The sequence below is a fragment of the Podarcis vaucheri genome (assembly GCF_965113315.1).
Source record: "Podarcis vaucheri genome assembly, chromosome: 2".
NCBI classification, from domain to species: domain Eukaryota; kingdom Metazoa; phylum Chordata; class Lepidosauria; order Squamata; family Lacertidae; genus Podarcis; species Podarcis vaucheri.
The window spans coordinates 22,327,313-22,341,869 of NC_138760.1; the positions used below are offsets into that span (position 1 = coordinate 22,327,313).

Genomic DNA, 14,557 nt, shown 5'->3' on the forward strand with positions numbered 1-14,557 from the left:
CAGCTTCCAGCAAAATATTAAAATAAAATAAATCATCAAATATTAAAAGCTTCCCTGAACAGGGCTGCCTTCAGATGTCTTCTAAAAGTCAGATAGTTGTTTATTTCTTTGACATCTGGTGGGAGGGTGTTCCACAGGGTGGGCGCCACTACCGAGAAGGCCCTCGGTAGTTCCAAAGCATTCCAAAACCAAGGCGCTCTTTCCCATAAAAAGTAATGCAAAATGGATGAATCCATTTCAGACTTAAAAACAGATAGATAGATAGATAAATTTATTGTCATTGTCCGTATATACACAGTATACACAACAACGAAAATCAAACACCCACCCAAAGACCGGGTTCACACATACATCTGCACGCATCTCCGACACTCCCATCCCATTCAGGCACAATCCATAAAACACAACACAATCCAGAACATAGCATGACCCACTAAAGGCACAACATAACCTAAAACCTATCTCATTCCTTCCTACTCCCTGCTTGCTAAACCTTGCAACTGGCCCTGAGATCATTATTTAGTGCAATCAGAGCTCTTGGATAGAAACTATTCAGAAGGCGTGTGGTTCGTGTTTTCATCGTCCTATATCTTCTGCCCGAGAGCAATAGTTCAAAGAAGTTGTGAGCAGGGTGGGTGGGATCTCTCAGAATATTATGTGACTTCTTCAAGATGCGAGATGTGAAGATCTCATCCAGGGTTGGTAGTCGGAGCCCAATAACATTCTGGGCAATTTTAATTGTTCTCTGTAAAGCTTTTTTATCCGTTTCAGAGCTGCTCCCATACCACGATAATATACTATAGGTCAAGACACTCTCGATGGTACTATGATAATAGGACAGAAGTAGGTGCTGGGATAGATTCAGTCCCCTGAGCATTCTCAGGAAATACAACCTCCCCTGCACCTTCCTCACAACCATATTAACATTTGCAGTCCATGAGAGGTCCTCCGAGATATAAATGCCCAGGTATTTAAAACTACCAACCCTCTCCACTTCCTCGCCATTTATGTGCAATGGTAAAAATACACTTTTCTTTCTCCTAAAGTCAATTATGAGTTCTTTGGTTTTTTTGGTGTTAAGCATAAGATTATTTTCTTTACACCATTGAATTAACCCCTAAAACAGCAATTTAACATGAATTTTACTATCTAGCGAAACCATTGATCCATAAAATAAAAGCAATAATCAATGTACTGTACGATAAAATAAAGAAGACAGTATTGTAGATGATAAAAATTAAAATTATTGTTTTTTCATACCTGCACTGATGATAGTCATTGTTTGGATGGGGGGCTTTTATCCATTTCTGCAGTCACACAATCAAGCAATCAATCAGTAGCTGAAGTGGGTTCCACGCAGTCACAAAAACAAATTAACCGAAAAAGCCTCCATAACAAAGATGCAAAATAAATAGCAAAAACATAAGCGTGAAACATAATCCATTCCGGAAGTCCGTTTGACTTCTGAAATGTTTGAAAACCAAGGCGAAGCTTCTGATTGGTGCAGGTGCCCCGGAAACAATAGCCAACAACTGCATTGGACATTTGGCTTCTGAAAAAGGTTCAAAAACTGGAATACTTACTTCCAGGTTTTGGTGTTTGGGAACCAAGGTACCGCTGTATTTAAAAGCAAGTCTTCTCTGATGATGGGGCTTTCTCCTTATTAAGTGAGTTTTGGATTACACCCTCAGAGTACTACTAAACAAGGTTTGCAAGCCACTGATTCTCCAAAAATAACATACACATTAACATAGAAATTCTATACAGATCTACTCAGAAGTAAATTCCCCTGAGTTCAATGAGGCTTGCTCCCAAGAACATTAGGTGTAGGATTGCAGCTTAAATGCTACATATCATGAGGGCTAGAATCTTGTGTTTAAAATGATAGCTTTCTTGATTTCAACAAGAGTGCATCCTGCCGGAATGTTCATGATAAAAGCAGGGAGGGGGCTATATTCTGGCAAACATGAAAATAAATCAAACTCTCTAGCTGTAACCCAGCTTGCACTGCATACTAAGTAATTAAAGGTGTGCGCTTTTGGGGAGGTTATGTTATCATTTCCCTAATGACTATATAACCAGTTTTCTCAGGCTCTTTACATAGCTATAACCTCTTTATGATCTTTACTGCGCTATCTGCCAGATTTATATGCTTTCTTAACCTGTTCTTCAATACCCTTTTCATAATACACAGGGGGCTTTTCCTACCCGTTTCAGTGATGTTCTAATCAAAAGCCATCAAATATATATGGCCAATTCATTTGCTGAAAATCAAACATATAAAATAGGGATGTGGCAAATTTCCAGTTACAATACCTTGGATATACTGCAGGCCTATGCTTTTAGATTACAGTTGGGTTTACAACAGGGGGAAGAAAAAACCAACCTATCATGATCATTTATGGAGGTCTCTAGAGAGTTCTGGGACGCGGGTAGCACTGTGGGTTAAACCACAGAGCCTAGGACTTGACGATCAGAAGGTCAGCGGTTCGAATCCCAGTGATGGGGTGAGCTCCCGTTGCTTGGTTCCTGCCCCTGCCAACCTAGCAGTTCGAAAGCACGTCAAAGTGCAAGTAGATAAATAGGTACTGCTCCAGTGGGAAGGTAAACGGTGTTTCCGTGCACTGCTCTGGTTCGCCAGAAGCGGCTTAGTCATGCTGGCCACATGACTCGGAAACTGTCTGCGGACAAACGCCGGCTCCCTCGGCCTATAGAGTGAGATGAGCGCGAAACCCCAGAGTCGTCCGCGACTAGACCTAACTAGACCTAATGGTCAGGGGTACCTTTACCTTTACTAGAGAGTTCTAAAAAAATATGTCTGGAACATAGGAAGCTGCCTTATACTGAAACAGAATGATGCTCCATCTAGTTCAGTATTGTCTACACGGATTGGCAGCAAATTGAAAAGGGGGTCTTTCCCCGTCCTATAAGAAGATGCCAGAAACCGACAGAGAAGGCACTATATATGCAATGTTCACAAGAATTAGTGGTTTATTTTGGTTCATATCTGGTCTTCGTCTTGAGCTATGCCCTCTGCCGTCCTTGACAGACGGCATAACAGATGTCAAGGAAATAAACAACTATCTGACTTTTAGAACACATCTGAAGGCAGCCCTGTTTAGGGAAGTTTTTAATGTTTGATGTTTTATCGTGTTTTTAATATTCTGCTGGGAGCCGCCCAGGTTGGCTGGGGAAACCCAGCCAGATGGGCGGGGTATAAATAATAAATTATTATTAATTATTATAACCAGGTACCATACGAAGATGGGGACATGGGTGGCACTGTGGGTTAAACTGCAGGGAGACTTCCAGGTCAGCGCCATTGGCGAATGGCGGAGTTCCTCCGACCGGAGGAACTAGCTCCGTGAAAACTGGGTCTTCCCGCCGCGGCGAAGGTGGGGACCCACTAGAAATCCCAGGCGGAGGAAACCTGGGAATGTGGGGTTTGGCAGGGCACCAGAATCACCCCCCTACTCACCGGGAACCCCCTTTTGGGGCGCCGGATTGAAGCGGGGTGAGCGGCGCGGTGCTGAGAACTGATTGCTACTTTCACGGAGTGAAGCTACACAGCCATTGCCGGAGAGCGCTGACTTTTTCCTGTGGACAATTGGATTTAAAACAAGTACCCGTGAGTAGAAACGGAAAATTGGATCAAGAAATCAAGAAATATCTTAATTTGGCATCGAAGCGGGAAGGTGCAAAACAGGAAGTCCGCCTTCCGCTTTTTGTATATAGACTAAAGCAAAAACTTCGTAAGCTAAAGCCTGGAAAGCTGTCAAAAAAGTCTAAATTTCCTTCATTCAGAACTACTGAAACCCCCTTGGAAGCAGGAGAAAATGGGGGGGTGTTTAACCCCTGCAGGAGAGGGAGCAAGAAGGATGAGTTTCCACCGTCTCTAACCTGGGAACGGGGTGTCAGAGACAGAAATTGTAGGTTCATTGACTGTGAATGGAACATTTTGACAGATAGTTAAAGAAGAGAAAAAAGCTGACTCCAATGTTGCCTTTTGCATCTTAAAGAAACAAAATATCCGGAAAATATCTGAAAAACGAAAGTAATTTTCCTTTGTTGGACTTGCCTTAAAAAAAAAAAAGTATACAAATAGAAATTGTCTCCTCTAGAGGGAGCTTGTTAAATTGTTACAGCAGTATACTTGAGGACTCAACAGCTGTGAGATTAAGACCGTGGGAACAGTCTTTTCTGACCTTGCCTAGAGATGAGCTGGGAGGAAGATTGGGTGCTTGCCTTATGTAAGACAAGTGCCCTGTTAGAACAGATGCATGAGAAGATGGACTTGATGAATGAAAAAATGGATTTGATACAGGAATTATTCAGGGACCAACTCATGAATCAGTACTGACTGGGCAAGAACAGAAGATAATGGAGGAGGATGCGGTTGCACCTCAAATAATACAGATGGAGAGACCCAAGGCCCTACAGGAGCATAAGTCGCTGTCATTGAAGATTGAAGTTGGAATGGACCAGGGGGAATCTGGTGTTGAGGAGGTTCCTAACTTTGGAGAGACCTTGAAATATGTTTTTAAATATTTTTTTGGATTTTATCAAGGACTGTGGGGAGTGGGACTTTGGGGAATGGGTGGGTTTGATGAAGGGAGATGGAGACAATTCTGGGTTGGAAACACCCAGAGAACTACTCCTTGATGAGAAAGGAAAGGAATTAAGAAAGAGACCAACAAAAGACAAGGAAAAGGGCAAGTATAAACAACAACAAGAAGAAATGCAAAAGGGACATGGAAGAGACTTAAGGGCCTCGGACGTAAGGCTTCCAGGTTGATGGACTAGATGGATTGGACAGTAAGGACTGACACGATCCGAGACCAGGAAGATGAGACGTTGGATGAAGATTGGAAGAAAATTTATAAAGGAAACTTTTTATTTAGGGAATTGGCTAAAAGTTAATGAATATTAGGGAAAATGTTGGAATGAAACTATATGACTCTAGCAGAAATGATATCAGGAGTTATGTATATTTGAAAACTAAGATTTTTGCTTTAAGGTATTTTAGGGTAAGATAAGGTTAAATAAATTAAGGCAATTTGAATAACAGAATATGGGGAAAGATGGTAAGGATTTGCTGAGCTAATTATTAAGTTAAACTGTCAAGATAAATGTTTTAACAAAAATTGAGAAAGATGGAAAGAATTTGCTGAAATAATTAATTAAACTAGAATACAAAAAGGGAGGTGCGAGGAGGTCAATGAAACAAGCAAATGGAAGTTATAGATATGTAATTTGGGATCTATGTTGTTTTCTTTTTTCTTTTGTTTTTCATTTTTTTGTTGTTGTTGTATTATTGTTTCTTTTCTTTTTTTCTATGTATTACAGTGTTGTTTTTAATTTTTCTTTTTTCTTTATAACTTTGAAACTACTAATAAATATTATTTTAAAAATAAATAAACTACAGAGCCTCGGACTTGCCGATCAGAAAGTTCGAATCCCTGCGACATCAAACTACAAGTAGATAAAAAGGTACCACTCCGGCGGGAAGGTAAACGGCATTTCCGTGCACTGCTCTGGTTCTCCAGAAGTGGCTTAGTCATGCTGGCCACATGACCCGGAAGCTGTACGCTGGCTCCCTCGGCCAATAAAGCGAAATGAGCGCCGCAACCCCAGAGTCAGCCACGACTGGACCTAATGGTCAGGGGTCCCTTTACCTTTACCATATGAAGACAGACTCTGAATATGTGGGCAACCGTGGGTGGAAGACATCTTGCACTATTTACTATATTGCCTACTATACATTGGACCCAGGAGGCAATTTCTCACCTTAACGTCCGTATTGGAAAGATGTCTCTCTCTGGCAGAGAAGATCCTATGGCTTCTTAGCGATGCAAACACTTCAATGACTCATAAAGTCACCCTTTTTGCTTTGGTGGACAAAAAGTTCAGGAACCAGACCCTGGACAATATAGCAGTGAAATGTAAGGGAGACATGGAGATCTAAATAGAGACCACTATTTGTGGCACAATACCCCTTTCTCTTGTATTTATTTTTGATTCAGATTTGTCATGGCCAATGGCTAGTACAATAAAGTTATTTGGTTTGGGTTGGATTGGGTTGGTCTTCATCTTGGAAAATTGTCTGAGGGCCAATAAATCTGTCATAGCAAAAGGGCAACCAAGACTCAGGTTGTCTCCTTGTCCCCTGAGCTTTCCTTCATTACGCCCCTTTTTGGTTCTTTATATACATGATGTATGGCTGATTCACTCCAAGGTGTGCAAAATTGGCCTTTGTTTTGGAGCCATTATAACACACCACAAATAGGTGCTGTTTAAATACATTAGGAAAAGAATCTTGGCCTTGGTTTGCCTTAATCTACTCAGATTAAGAGAGCCTTGAAGATGCTCTCAACAAACATGCCATCATCTTGCCAAGTGCTCACTCTAATGCTGTTAAAATATCCATCTATCACGGCCAATGGGACCTTGGAGACATGAGTGTTGCTTTTGACTGGCATCTGATTTTGATAGAAGATGTTCCGGACGGGGAAGGGGGACCTCCCCTCCAGGAATTCTACATAATCAAACACGTCCTTCTTCTACGTTGTTTTTATTTTTTATTTTTGGCAGAATGGCTGTCACATACAAATAAGCAATGATTTCCCTCAGCTGCTGTTCTCTAAAGAAACAAGCTAGCAGTTGGGAACAGATTGGCCAGCCCTGACTTTTCCTCACAGAATTGTTAATGAGCTACCTGGAGAAATATCCTGCACAACAAAGTAGTTTTGAAGTCAGAACTCACTTTGGAGCCTCAGAAACCATATTGCATTTTGGGTTCTTTAAAAAAAGCGAGATTTTGTTGTCATATCTCGATAAATGTACTGCAGGTGCCAGAGCATAATGACTACCAGAGAAGGGGGTGTCACCTAGAGCAGGTATCTCAGATCCCCAGTCCAAGCAGAAACCTGTACCCCTTTTACATGGATTGAGGATAGTGAGAGGGGAACAGATTCCTTCATAATTTATAATTTTGTTGCTGAGTTATGGACCCAGTGCTATGAACTCAGGTGAAAGTTCTCTGGCATTGTACAATTTCAAGGTACAGTGGTACCTCAGTTCTCAAACATCTCCATTGCAAACAGTAAATGCTTCCATTTTCGAATGCGCCTCAGAAGTTGAATAGCTTCCGCTGTGTGTTTTTCAATTTTCTCAATTGCATTTGCAACCAGTGCTTTGCACCTCAGTTTTCAAACATTTTGGAAGCCGAACGGTTTTTCAGAACAGTTTACATTCGAGAACCGAGGTTCCTCCCAAGTCACAGGTGGCGCTGTGGTCTAAACCACTGAGACTCTCAAGCTTGCCTATCAGAAGGTTGGTGCTTTGAATCTGCATGACGGGTTGAGCTCCCATTGCTCTGTCCCAGCTCCTGCCGACCTAGCAGTTTGAAAGCACACCAGCGCAAGTAGATAAATAGGTACCACTGCAATGGAAAGGTAAACAGCGTTTCTGTGCGCTCTGGTTTCCATCATGGTGTCCTGTTACGCCGGAAGTGGTTTAGTCATGCTGGCCACATGACCTAGAAAGCTGACTGCAGACAAATGCCAGCCCCCTTGGCCTGAAAGGCGAGATGTACGCTGCACCCTATAGTTGCCTTTGACTGGATTTAACAGTCCAGTGATCCTTTAAATTACCACCCAAGTCTAAGACAAAATTACATATAAGATGGTATATATTGGGAGAAATTTGCTCTAAAATCCTAGTGAATTTTCATGAGGACAGATTGCTTATTGGTGTGGCAATCTGGAGAACTGAATTTAAGACTGGAAGAAGGAGAGACTAAGAGAAACAAAAAACCCCCCACAGATTTACCTATCTCTGGTTTCAAGCTGACAAGGCCTTTCATCAGGGAAATCTAAGCCAACTGGCTAATCACGATATCCTTCCTCATCTACCAAGTTGTATTTATTTATTGTGTTTATTATTGCATTTATATCCCAATTTTCCTCGAAGGAGCTCAAGGTGGAGAACATGACCCTACCCTTATTCATATCACTCTCAGAACCACCCTGTGAGGTAAATCACATACCCTCCAAGTGTCCCAATTTTCCAGGGACAGTCCCAGAATTACAAAAGCCATCCCGGCTTCTGATCTGATCCCGAAATGACTCTATTCCTCCTGCCGGTGCTGCTCTGCTTTCTTGGTGCGTGTTTTTCTTTTTGTAAATCTACCAAAGAATAAAATAAAATCAGGATTAGGGGTGTTGTTTTTCCAGGACAGTGGAAGGCATGTGTGCTGTGTCTTCTGATAGGAAATGTTCTGTGGGGGGTGGGACACCAAAAATAAGAGGTCAATGAGTGTCAGTTGGGGGTGGGTGGGTTATTTTCACCTGAGGAATGCTGGAGGGTATTAAATTAGGCTGTTAGTCGGTGAGCAGTCCAAGGTCACACAGTGACCAATGGAGATTTGAAACCTGGTCTCTCTTGTCCTAGTCTAACACTCCGACCGCTGGCTTTATGGTTACTCTGGCTTTGGAGCATACTTTAGAGGGATTTGGGGAAGGAGTATGAAAGGAAGGCAGCAACTCAGGAAAATTGAAGGCTGGTACGTTCACCAATCAACCCGTCTGTTATTATGAGGCGGTTGGCTGGGAGAGGAAGCAAAGTTGCCAGTTAAAATAACAAACATGCAATGAAGGCCAGAGAGATGGAGGAGAAGGGAAAACAGTAATAGGCATTTGTCTGAGCAGTAACAACGCAGGAAGGCACCAAAATTCAAGTCTGACTCACTTTCCATGGTGCTAACCTTTATCTAACTGTGAGAGCACACAGCCTCACTGCTTCTTGTATTATTAAGAGCTTATTTCTTGCCTGCACCGCTGGGCTCACTGGTTCAATTTCAAGTAGATTTCAAGTACAGTCGGCAGAAGAAAACATCCTTCGAGAGTGGCTTTGATTCAGGTAGGGAATGTAGGGCTTGATTTTGGAGGGGAAACCTGATTGCTAGAGTGCTGTGCCCCACCCCTGTCTGCCATTGCACAGAAGAACATGCGTGGCTCTCTGAGGCTTTGACTCTGCTAGAATCAGAGAATGGAAATTCTTGAGTCGAGGTGCATTTGTGGACATGCCTTATTTGAAATATCTGGGAATCTTGCAGAAAGGTAATGCTCATTAAGCACAGTGGAAGACAGGTGTGTTTGTGTACCTCCAGAAACTATGTGAACAGAAATAGATTAGAAGATGGAAAGAGACACCATTTAAGAAACAGTAATTGTCACAGGACACTTTAATTATTATTATTATTATTATTATTATTATTATTATTATTATTATTAATACCCTGCCTATCTGACTGGGTCTGGGTTTACCCAGCCACTCTGGGTGGCTCCCAACAGAATATTAAAAACATTCTAGTTCTTTGAACAAGGGTGGGAAACAGGCCCAGTTCTTCTAGCCCCCAGGACTGTCCAAAGGACATACGCCTTTCCCCTCTTGGGCTGGATATGCAAATGATATGAGACATTGTCTGTGTGTGCTCCATGTGTCAGGGAACTGACATCGGAGCGAGAGGCGAAGGGGAGGCTCCCAGATGATGCTGGCGAAGGACCCAGCAGCAGGGGGAGAAACAGCTCAGTAGAGGAAGCCAATCAGTGCAACACCAGGGATAAAGGGGGGCAGACGAGGGAATTGGAGAGAGGGCTCCAGGACTCTTCACTGGACATCAGTGAGGAGAGCCCAGGTCCTCCGCTACCCATGCCTTCCCTGCGCAGAAGACTCCCGCGCAGTGAGAGGAGGAGGAGACTGGGTGTCAAACAACTTTTATGTTGGAAGAGGTTCAAGAAACGCCCACTGACGGATTCTGCCAGTGACTGAGGCAGCCACGATGAGATGGGGCTGTGCAGTCAGAAAGGTTTAACAAGGCAAATTAACCGAGAAAGGCACCAGTTTACGCACGAGTAACTCATACCTATTACACCATGCTTTTTAAAAAATGGAGCTGAACCCAGGCACTCAAAATTCTACATCAAGAAAAGTTGAATTCTGCATCTTGGGAGGAAATATGCAAATGGTGCAGAAGGATGCTTGTTTAATCGTATATCATCTAGACTGCAAGCTTTTGCACTCTTTCTTGGGAACAAGTCACATTATCATAGAATCTTAGAGTTGGAAGGGACCCCAAGGGTCATCTAGTCCAACCCCCTGCTATGCAGGAATATCAGCTAAAGCATTCATGACAGATGGCCAGCCAACCTCTGCTTAGAAACCTCCAAGGAGGGAGAGTCCTCAGCCTCCCAAGGGAGACCATTCCACTGTCGAACAGCTCTTGCTGCCACAAAGTTTCTCCTGATGTTTAATCGGAATCTCCTTTCTTGCAACTTGAGAAAGTAAAAATGAAATTAAATTCAGTGGGACTCATTTCTGAGGACACAGCCATAGGCTCAAACTGCAAATCTGCATTTTTCTGTCTCCTACTAATGCACTCATGCTTCATTTCAGGCTCCTGAAACTCTACTTTAGCTGCCCCTCTGATTTCACAGTTTTCACCTGGCTTTGCACATATACCTTCAAACATGTTCCACGAGGGCTAGAAACTTTGCCTTTAAGTTGAAAGCTGAGATTACTTCCAAAACTGGATTCTGTGCCCAGCGATACCATATTTTGCACTAACATGGAACAGAAGGATATGTATTAGGGTTTCCATATTTCAAAAATACGGACACAAAAGTCATTGAGCTCTTTTTGGCCAATGCAAAGTTGTTGACATATGGCAACCCTAGGATACATACAAACCCAACTCTTCTTTTGAAATGGCATGTCCATTTCAAGCTCTGCATAAAATCACGGTTAGGACTGATACTTCCCTGCCTCCTTCGTTCTTCTTGCTCATCCTCTAGCCCCCCCCCCATTGTATTTTATTTCATTCCTCTGTTGCAAGTTAACGCTGACTGTGTCGCTCAGCACAAACTTCACACAGCAAGTGACCTACTTTGGTATTTGTTATCCCCCCGATTTGGGTAGAAGTGCAAAATAATGACTTGGCTCCATGCACTGGCCTTTTTACCTTCAGAATGGACTTCTAAATCAAGCCCAGAGAGCACTGACTGAAAATCATTCGGGGGCTGTCTGCTCTAAAGGTCACCGCATGAAATAGTGAAAGATAAGTTTGCCCTAGTTTATAGTGGAGCAATCTCCATCACAAGGGGACCACGAGAAGAAGTGCCACTTAATTCAGCTCATCCGGCACCTTCAGGGTCTGGGATGGCAATCGGAACAAGGGAAGCCAATGGGATCTGTCTCTAAGCTGAATGAATCAAGAAAAATACAGGCAGCAATGGCATAAAATATATGGAAGAAGACCTGTCTTGCACGTAGCTATTCTCAAAACAAGCAAGCGGCATCCTTCAAGGTCTGCCAGGAAGGTCTTAATTTTCTGTCCGGTGGAAGATCAGATAATCATTGACTCAGTGTGGTTCAGACCCAGCACTGAAAATGGCACATCACATGGGAAAGTTAACCTCCTCCCTCTGTTTCTCTTATGTACGCTGGGAGTAATTCTCTATCGTTATGGGATTTATGTTTTTGGCCTTCCACCCATCCCCACTTTCCAATTATTCATTAATTCTCTGATTAGCATTATTAATATAGTGCCTGTCATCCACGTACCTGACGATTCTATTGAACAGACTTCGGAGTGGCATTTGACGTCAGTAGACTAAATCTTCATTTTGTATAGGGACAACATGTTGTGAACGGCAGGGAGAGTCGGAGGCAGCACCGTGTGATCTACAAATCTTTCCATTCCAAGAAGCATGTTTGGACATCGGGAGAAGCAAATATGTGCCCACGCACAGGATGTCTCTCGGAATTGCATGCAGAGATCTGAGAGCCAGCAAATCTTGTTGAAGGAACAGCCGCCCAAAGATGCGTGCAAAGGAAATTCAGCAGGGTCAGGTAGGAGGTGAACAAGCAGCACCCCAGGAGAGGAGAGCTTGAGGTTTGTTGAGGCGTAGATGAAAGAAGGCAACCCAAAACCTTCTGCAGGATGTAGCTGGTTATTTGAGCATCGCCCTCCTGTCCTGTCCTTAGCCATGCGGTGTATTAGATACACATGTAAACAGAAAGTCCGGCAGGATTTGTAAGCCTTAGAGCAAATATTTTTCCCAATACTGGAAATATGGAATCGACCAGTGCTGCTCATGGCGATGACTTCTGTCTGCCTTGCTTCTTACTGCCTGAATTGTCCTTTCTTCAACTGCCTTGGTTCTAGGAGTTTGCATCCAGAGGCACATTTACCTAATCTGCAATTTATGAAATGATACACAAAATGCATTCGCTCCAAATGTGCAACTTTCTGAATTTTGCAATGCATTTCTCTAAGTAAGTCGTATGTATGAAAAGGCTTGTGTTAGGGTAAGGTAAAGGGACCCCTGACCATTAGGTCCAGTCGTGGCCGACTCTGGGGTTGCAGCACTCACCTCGCTTTATTGGCCAAGGGAGCCGGCGTACAGCTTCCGGGCCATGTGGCCAGCATGACTAAGCCGCTTCTGGCGAACCAGAGCAGCGCACAGAAATGCCATTTACCTTCCCGCCAGAGCAGTACCTATTCATCTACTTGCACTTTGCCGTGCTTTCGAACTGCTAGGTTGGCAGGAGCAGGGACCAAGCAACAGGAGCATGTAAATGTGGTGAACTGAACTTGGAAAAATGAGAAAATGAAATTATCAGGTTTAGAATGTGTACACTGGCAGCAAGGTACAGATAGGGATCCTCAGCCTGGGAAGGCAACCCATACAGGAGAAGGAAAACTCTGACCCTAAACTCCTAATGCCTTGTGGGATATCTTCAGGAGAAGAAAAAGCTAAGGAGCAAACCCTACACAAATCCAGAGTGGAGACAGTTGGATAGCAACCTTGTACAGTGGTACTTTGGGTTACAGACGCTTCAGGTTACAGACGCTTCAGGTTACAGACTCCGCTAACCCAGAAATAGTACCTCGGGTTAAGAACTTTGCTTCAGGATGAGAACAGAAATCATGCGCCGGAGGTGCAGCGGCAGCAGGAGACCCCATTAGCTAAAGTGGTACCTCAGGTTAAGAACAGTTTCAGGTTAAGAACGGACCTCCAGAATGAATTAAGTTCTTAACCTGAGGTACCACTGTACACCTCTTTCTGGCAACTCCTGCAGCCCAACTGGTGCCAAACGTATTGCTCTACTTTCCTTTGGACCGCATCAGTGAGGCCGAGTGGAGGTCTCACACAAGTTGCATGATGTCAGTCGCATTTTTGGACAAGCCCCCCTCCTCCAAAACACGTGCAGGTCACACATCCACGTTACAGTGGCGGACACCCACAATCCTGAGATGGCACCCCTGTTTAGTTTCTTGGTGAGACCCATTCAGTCTGTCTGAATGTTCTAGGCATATGCTGAGGCCAACTACAAAGCCTTGCCTTGTCCATCTAGACCCCCATGGCGTTTCTCACCAGCAGGGCAAAGAAGAATTAAACTAAATGTTTCTGTGCTGGTCCCGGGAGGAAGGTTACTGTTATCGTAGTCCAAGTTCAGTCCTGAGTCACTAGCCTGGAAACAGTTCACAAGGAGCGAGGCGAGGTCCGAAGCAGGAGGCCGGGTGGGAACAGGAACGCTGGAAGGTCGGGTCTGGGTCCGGGTAGGAGCAGGTACTCAACAACAACGTTGCTTCCGCAACCTGGGACCGGGCTGACTGGCCTTTATCTTCTCTGAGGCCAGGGGCGTTCCCGGCCCCCAGGAGACCCGCCTCTCCTGGCCTTAAGGCGAGCACTCCTCCTGGGAGAAACCAGTTCCTTTCGCCTCTCTGCCCTGAGCCTCTGCAGTTCAGGAGAGGCTGAAGGGTTAATGGACCCAGGAGAAGACTCACTTGTAGGCATTGAGTCCTCAACCACCTCTGGAGCCAGAATGGATTCACCTGGTGCCTGCTGCTGAGGATCCGGCACAGGTGTAGGCACCTCAGAATCAAGGCCCTGCCCCAGTTCAGCTGGCCCTGGAGGCGGGGACTCCTGTGCAGGCTGGGATTCCTCCGGTTCATCCTCTGAATCGGATTCCCAGGCCATCACAGTTTCACTTCTAATCCCCCTAACTCGAGTCATGTGCTAATAGAAACTTATGCAGTTGGATGGATGTTAACTTAAGGCAAAGAGGTGAGAGATCTTGCTGTCAAGCAGCCGTAAGATTTATCCTACCGTACGTTATTAAGTTTGGGATCTAAATCTGGCTTTTGTTCCAGCAGAAGCCTTAAGGGATCGTGGATAATTTCCAGCATATTTAGCAGAGTACACTGAGCCTTCCCTAAAGAGCAGTTCCGTTAATTGCTCGGGAGCATTTCTGGACACATAATCCTGTCCTTAAATTACAAAGTGCTGAAGCTGAGCCAACTGCCACCCCCCACAATCTACACAAAACGGCTTGAAAAGACCCTTGGCGGGTCTTGCCATGTTATTGACATAATGCTGCTCTTCAAAGTTCACCGTCTTTCCAGAAAGGGATCTGTTTATTATAATACGAACATGCACATGATCCCTGCCAGGCTTCACTTTAATCTCTGTTAAATAGCAGAGTTATTTCA

At 44.1% G+C, this 14,557-nt stretch overlaps 1 long non-coding RNA gene across 1 annotated transcript in view; it reads right to left on the reverse strand.

Moving 5' to 3' along the window:
- Positions 1 to 14,557, reverse strand: part of LOC309526641 — a 173,693-nt gene that overhangs the window by 35,708 nt on the left and 123,428 nt on the right. The window lies entirely within an intron of this gene.